The following is a 6,812-nucleotide window of genomic DNA, read 5'->3' as shown; positions in this document are numbered from 1 at the left end:
GAAAATAAGTTTCAAACTTACTTGGATACTTGAAAAAAAATCTATTGAAGCTGTTTTCCACATTAAAATTTACATTTTCCTTCAAAAGACTTATTTCTATTACTCATTTTTAATTTTTGTTATGTTGCTATGTTTCAAAATCTGATTTCAGAATGTATTTTTATAACTAATTGATAAGGTGTAGTTCAAACTCAGAATCTATTCATACAAAAACGTCTTTTTTAAATCACTATTAACTCTTCAGGGTTAACTCGAATCTTTTTGCAGTTTTCGACAAAGTTGTTTTTTCATACAATTTTACATAGGAATCTCACACTTGACATTAACTGACACATTTAACGCCAACTTTTGGTGGAATTTGTTTGCTTTTTCCAATACAATTACTTTTTTTTTTCATACTAACTTCAACGATTGATAGCAACTAATAAACCTTGACCGACTTGGCTAAACATTGGCACAGTTACATATTCTTAACTAAAGAATTGAGCCAGGGGTTTCTCTTAAGATTTTTTTTTCAATTTTTCATGTCACCCTATTGATCACTCACAATGCCAAACAAAACATAGGGAAAACACTGTTTTAATTCACCACTGCTCGCGTATTTCTCATTTGCATCAAAATTGCGTGTTGCATTTAAATGCAAAACATGCATATACGAGGGCGACCTATAATGAACAGAACCCATTTACCCAACACCGGCACTAATCAAAAATAGTTGACTCACGCGTGCAATTTATGTTGCAAATGTAAAAGCCAATTTGGGGTTGAAGCTTTGTCACCGAGAGCAGGATTGGTAAGTTTCCAGAGATGAAACAAATAGTTTGCTGTAGGGCACTTCAAGTGAACTTTTTCGCACGAATTTGCATCCAAGAAATGTGTCCCTTTAGAGATACGGAACATTCTGCCTCAAGTAGCACCATGATTTCCATCAAGATGGCAAACCACATCAGAGACAAACGTATTTCACACCCTCCACCACTTGTGGTGATCCACATCCCCTCAGCCCTGAACTAATCTCTGTGAAGAGCCTCGACTTTTCTCAAGTCGCTTGGAAATTCGCAAAATTCTGGGTTTTATCTTATTCTAATTTGCTGAGTTGCAAGCACCAATCTACACAGAAAAAAAAGTGTAAAATTACCCGACACGGAAACCTTGTTTTAGACGTAAACTCGCTTCATGTAAATTTGAAATCCGATGTAAATGGTTGAATGCCACATAAACACCCATCATGTAAAATGAGATTGTACGTAACCGGTGAATCTCACGTAAATGAAAAAAATGCTTGCGAAAATCTACAAATTTGAATGGATGAAAAACATGTAAACTGTGAAAAACATTTAAAAACGTTTCATGTAAATGCTAAAATAGTGTAAAATCCCAAAATTTTCCTTGCTTTTGTGTTTGACAGTTAGCAAAATCAAAACAAGTTTGTGCTGCCGCGGGTCAGTTCGGTTGCTCGGAAATGTAAGATTCTTTCCGGCGGACCACTGTTATGGTAAAATTGGCAATCTTTACCGATGGTGGGGACACTTTTGGTCGGTGTTCAGAAACCGATTCCTATTTCCGATTGCATGTGAAGGAAATAAGAAACAGAGAACAAGAGAAAATCGGTGAAGAAATATGGTTAAAATGATATTGAAAGTGAAAATTTGATTTGGATGTTGCAGAAATAACTTTGTCAGCACAAGTCCAGAAGTCTTCAAGAAATGTTTCTGGATCTGCTTATTTCAAAAGGTATGGTCAAAAATAAAGCCGGAAAAAAAATTAAATTCTCACCATTCTTTTTCAAAATAGGTTCCGGAAGCTGAAGTGCACTTGCTTGTTTCTTAACGCCGGGATTAAGGATGTTGTCCATTCGCTGCTGATCCGGTTCTATTAGCTAAAGTTGGTTTGTTTACAACGGGAGACCACTCGCTGCCGATCCAAAAACGTCTTTAGCATTACTTGGAAGTGCCATCGTTAAGAATCAACACCAAAACAGGTATGTGGAAACACTAATTTGATTCAGTTTCAATCATCAAATGTTTTTGTCCAGGTGGAAATGGTTTCCAGCAAGTGTTATTTTGACTTTTCTGCGATGGTTGTTGTCTTGGGGGACGACGAGTTACTCCAGGGAATACCTCAGTCCAGAAGCAATGCAGTTGCGCCGTCAAACTTGAACTTTCTTGGGTCCTGGCAGGCTTGGAGGACGTTTTCGGACAGCTGGAACACGAGTCCTTGTTAAGCTTCTCGTGGACAATTACCTGGATTGTGTTGGCGAAGCAGCTAGTAGTGGCTTGACCAAAACTAGTCTTTATGCAGCATGTTTAGTTAGGGCTCTTATTCTTTTTGGTAATGTCCTCGCTCACGCGTATCGATAATGTCACGGTACACTCCAAACAGGTGAACACCGGTGCCCGAGAGTGATTCACCGAACACGGAAATGCCGTGGAGTTGCAGAAAACTGACTCGAACATAGCGTCCACATTGTTTTCGGCCAGCATAAGCTGTTGGTTTTAGTTTAGGTCAGTATTGCATCTATTTTAAGAAGTATAAAAGTCTTCCAAGAACTTACCAAAGATCGAAATTGCACGCTTAGCTTTTTATTTCTTTTTAGTCACTATAAATTTACAAAAACGGTTCTTATTTGCAGGAATTTATAAAAGAAAAATCAGCTTGAACTGAAAACTACAAACATAACTGAATGTAACATCAAAAACGAAAATAAACAAACTTGGCACGTTGCAGGAGAATTAATTAAAATTGTGACACGTTGTGGAAAAATTTCTCACTAAATTTAGTTTAAACTCATCACTTATTCGGTATTCTTTCAGAAACGTGTTACGTACAAGAACGGTTCATGTCTTGGATAATATAGTTCTGTAACCGGCCACTGTGGGGTGGGTCGAGCGAATATTACACGTTTGTTACAGATCAATAAATTTGCAGTTTAAGTTAGTAACACTTTTGTAATTTTAATTGAAACAATGTAAACACATCAATCGAGTGTGCGTACACGAAAAAAAGTGAGGTTAAATTTTGTACCGGCCAGCAAAACAAATGGTGTGCTAGTGTGTGTGAGATCGGGCTTAGATAGCTCTATAAAAAAGTTTAATTTAATGCTTAAACGTGTATAAAAAATTAATAACTTCTTGACAGTGTACAAATCCGCCCGTTTCTCTTCCAGCGTGTATGACTTGGTGTAGGATTTGTTTTGGTTTTCCTTTTTAGTTTTGTGCGCTGCCTACTGCGATCGCGAGTTTGTCGAGCGTTTTGTTTTTGTTTACGCCAGTACTGCAGACGAAAAACTGGGATTTATCACGTGAAACTTAAAAATTGATTCCGGATAGTGTGGGGTCTCGATTCCAGGGAAAATCAAGGCGTTGCTGTCCAAGGAAGAGTAAGAAACAAAAACAAGTGCCTACTCCTGCGGTATCTTTCGTTTTCACACATCACAGAGTTGTGAAATTAATTTTCGACTTTTTTTTGGTAAGTTGTTTGGCTTGAGTAAGCGTTTTTTTTTTGTTAATCCTTGAATTCTACAGGTGCTTATTGAAATAGGTCATCGACGAGATTAATCATTAGTTGGATGGTCGGGTAAATCGTCGACGGAAGTTCCTACCAGAGTTTGCAATTATGAACTTCTTACGATCAACTTCTGGAGAAGTGGTCCGGCCGTCTTCGTGCCAGTTCCTGTTTCGGTTCGAGACGTGCCTTCTGGTATTACAAGTTGAGTCGATTGGCCGGAATGGAGCAAAAACGCATGCACTACGACCCGCAGGCTTCCATTTGACCGGCAGCTCGGTTCTTTTCTGACAGTTTGGGGTAAGTTTGTCAGGCTTCCATTAGCACATTTTTAACCTTTGGATTTGTTTTTTTAGAACCTCCGGAGACATACAAAGACGTTACCAAGATTTCGTCCACGCAACGAGAGGTTGAAGCGGAGCCAGCATCGAACGATACTGCCATTCACAGCTCGTGGAAACGACTCATCGCTCATACGCTCATTTAGATACAAGTTGGCAGCATGGCCACCACGATAATCCTGCCAGGTTGAATTACGGTCAGCAGATGACGTTTCGATTTAAACCGTAAGTTGAAGAAGTAGGGGAAATGTTCATGCATGTTTTTGCAGGGTAAGGATTCTTTCCGATTTCCATTCAATTTGCTGTTTTTCACTATTCAAACAAATTATTTTTCGAAACTTTTAATCTCTGAGCTTTTTATTACACGATTTTAGTTGAAAACACCTTTTTGCTGTAATTGGACGTCAAAGTAGTGATAGGCCAACCTGCCTGATGGAATTACATGCTGTTCCCCTGTTTGTTATTTATAAATACTCTGATAATAGATATGCGAAAAACTATTCAGTTAGAGTAAGCTCACATTTGTTTGAGGGGCAACAGAAACTTTTATCACTTTACATTTTATCCCGTTGGATTTAGATTTTGGTGTGTTTCTCAAAAGCTTTAACTTGTATTGTTGACAAGCACTTTGCACGCTTTTGTTTCGGATTGTGTTTAAATTAATCCAATACAATACCGTAACCTTGTGTTTCTATGATGCAAACGTGCAATTAAAAATCGCAATGCTTTTGAAAATTACATCAAATCCTAGATTCAACGGGGTAAAAAAAATTTCACCTTGGGTAAATTTACGTATATTTCATCGGAAATTTACATGTTTTCAAAAGGCTGTTTGTTCGGCACATTTACATCGGATGACATTTAAATTTACAATAAATTAGATGTAAATTCGCATCATTAATGACGTGCACTTTTGGTACATCATAAATGATGTAAATTTACCCGATTTTTTTTTTCTGTGTAATCTCGCCGATGGAAAATCTTCCGGGCACGTGTTGAAGGACATGGGGAAAGAAACCACACCGCACTCACATCACATCGGATGCCGATAGAGAAGCCAAAAAAAAACCCATTGAGAAGTTCCGGGTGATTTTGGGTGAGAATGAGAGCGACTTCCCGGATAATCAAGATAATTTTGTTTCCTCGGTGTGAAAATTCCAGCAATAGATAAGGAGCAGTAAGGAGAATGGAGAGAAAAGGGTCTACTCTAGATCATGGAGGACAAAAACTGTACTTACACAGAAAAAAAAAACGAAGAACCACGAAGAAATATATTCACGTTTATAGTGCAAGTGCGCCATACTTATGAATAAACTCCTTCGTGGTTCTTACATTCGTGAACTTAATTCACGATTACGAGAATTGATTTTTTCCGTGTACCTAGAAAACGATATCAAATATTGGCACTAAATACAAAAAAAAAAACATTTTTTAACTGTTTCCAAAGTAATTCAACATGAACATTGTTAAAGTTAAAATAGAGGGCCAAATGGGTAGCACTTAAAAAAAACATTTTTAATGTTTTTTCCCGTAAGTTAGTCTTTGACAGGATTTCAATTGGATGTATGGGCTTAGTGATAAAGCTAAATTACATTGCTTATAATTGAAAAAAGAATATTTTTTAAGGTGTGGGAGAAACCTGGATAGCGAAATTGGATGAACTATCCGTTGAAAATATTTTCGAGACTAAAAAATGAAGTCTGTCATATAGAAATTATTTTTAAAACTGCTTTGTCTTCACAATGATTGGACATAGGCAATGGTCTATATGGAAACTTTTATAAAAAACTGTATGGAAAATCGATTCCTGCGTTCGATTTTTTTAAAATTTTGACTTCTAGACCACTTTAAAAAAAAAACAGTTTTAGTAAATGATTTTTATATTTTGTTAAGGAGAGACCTACCATCCTGCATTTTTCGTCAGTCTTTTGGTAACATTTTAGTCTATTTTGAAAAAAGACTGAACGAAAAAAAAACGTGAAATCATCTTTAAATTTAGCTTTTCAACTTTAGAATCAAAAAATCTCATGTAAGTTGCGTGTATTTTTATTTAAGTGTATTTTTTCAGAAAGCCCGTCCAATTTCCTACAAGTTTGTCTTTGACGACCTTTTGATACGATGCAACGGCTTCGAGATACAGTAATATTTAAATTACAATAAACAATAATATTTAAACAACTTAAGCCTTCCTCAAATGTTATTTTCGAGTACAAATGGCTCCATATTAGAGCGTAACAAAAAAAGACTTTTTGGTGGGCATTCAAGTGTTTATTCCGGTAGGCGTAATGAGCCCAAAGCCAAAATATGAGCTTGATTGGACGTAACAGGAGCTCGGAGAAGACCTTCAAAGTTTGTAATTTTTTCGAAAAATTGACCCCAGCAAAATCAAATGGCGTCTAGGGCGTCACGAGGCGCGACGCATATCTTTATTGCCAGGGCTGATTTTTTGAAAAAAAAAAAATGCAAACTTTGAAGGTCTATACCGAGCTTCAGGTTGCTATAACAATAACAAAAATCACGAGAAATCGATTGGTGACACTCTCAATGGCGGCAAATGAAAGCAAGGGCCCATTTTGCCCCAGTTACCCCATTTTATGTGTTTTTCGTTAATATCTTGAATTGCCGTTGATTTTATACTTTGAAAATATACTAATTTATGTAAAAAATCACGAGAAAACGATTGATGACACTCTCATTGGTGGCAAATGACGGCAAGGGCCTATTTTGCCCCATTTAACCCCTTTAATTGTGTTTTTCATCAATTTCTTGAAATGATATTATTTCCTACAGTTTAAACGCAAATTATTTTCTGAAGAAAATCATAAGGAATCGATTGCTGGTGTTCTCATAAACGGCAAACTACGGCAAAGGCTCGTTTTGCCCCATTTACCCCATTTTATGTATTTATTTTAATATCTTGAATTGCCGTGGTTTCCCAAAGTTATGAAAAAGTTATTTTATACAAAA

General features: G+C 36.7%; 1 long non-coding RNA gene across 1 annotated transcript; it reads left to right on the top strand.

Annotated features, from left to right (window-relative positions):
* Window positions 1–3,293: 3,293 nt before the first annotated feature.
* On the top strand, window positions 3,294–4,317 carry LOC119770267. Its single transcript, XR_005278738.1, has 3 exons — window positions 3,294–3,468; window positions 3,525–3,804; window positions 3,861–4,317. It is a non-coding gene; the product is annotated as an uncharacterized LOC119770267 (long non-coding RNA).
* Window positions 4,318–6,812: the final 2,495 nt, after the last annotated feature.

Source organism: Culex quinquefasciatus, chromosome 3, assembly GCF_015732765.1.
Source record: "Culex quinquefasciatus strain JHB chromosome 3, VPISU_Cqui_1.0_pri_paternal, whole genome shotgun sequence".
Taxonomy (NCBI): domain Eukaryota; kingdom Metazoa; phylum Arthropoda; class Insecta; order Diptera; family Culicidae; genus Culex; species Culex quinquefasciatus.
This window is presented reverse-complemented; position numbering and strand designations above follow the sequence as displayed.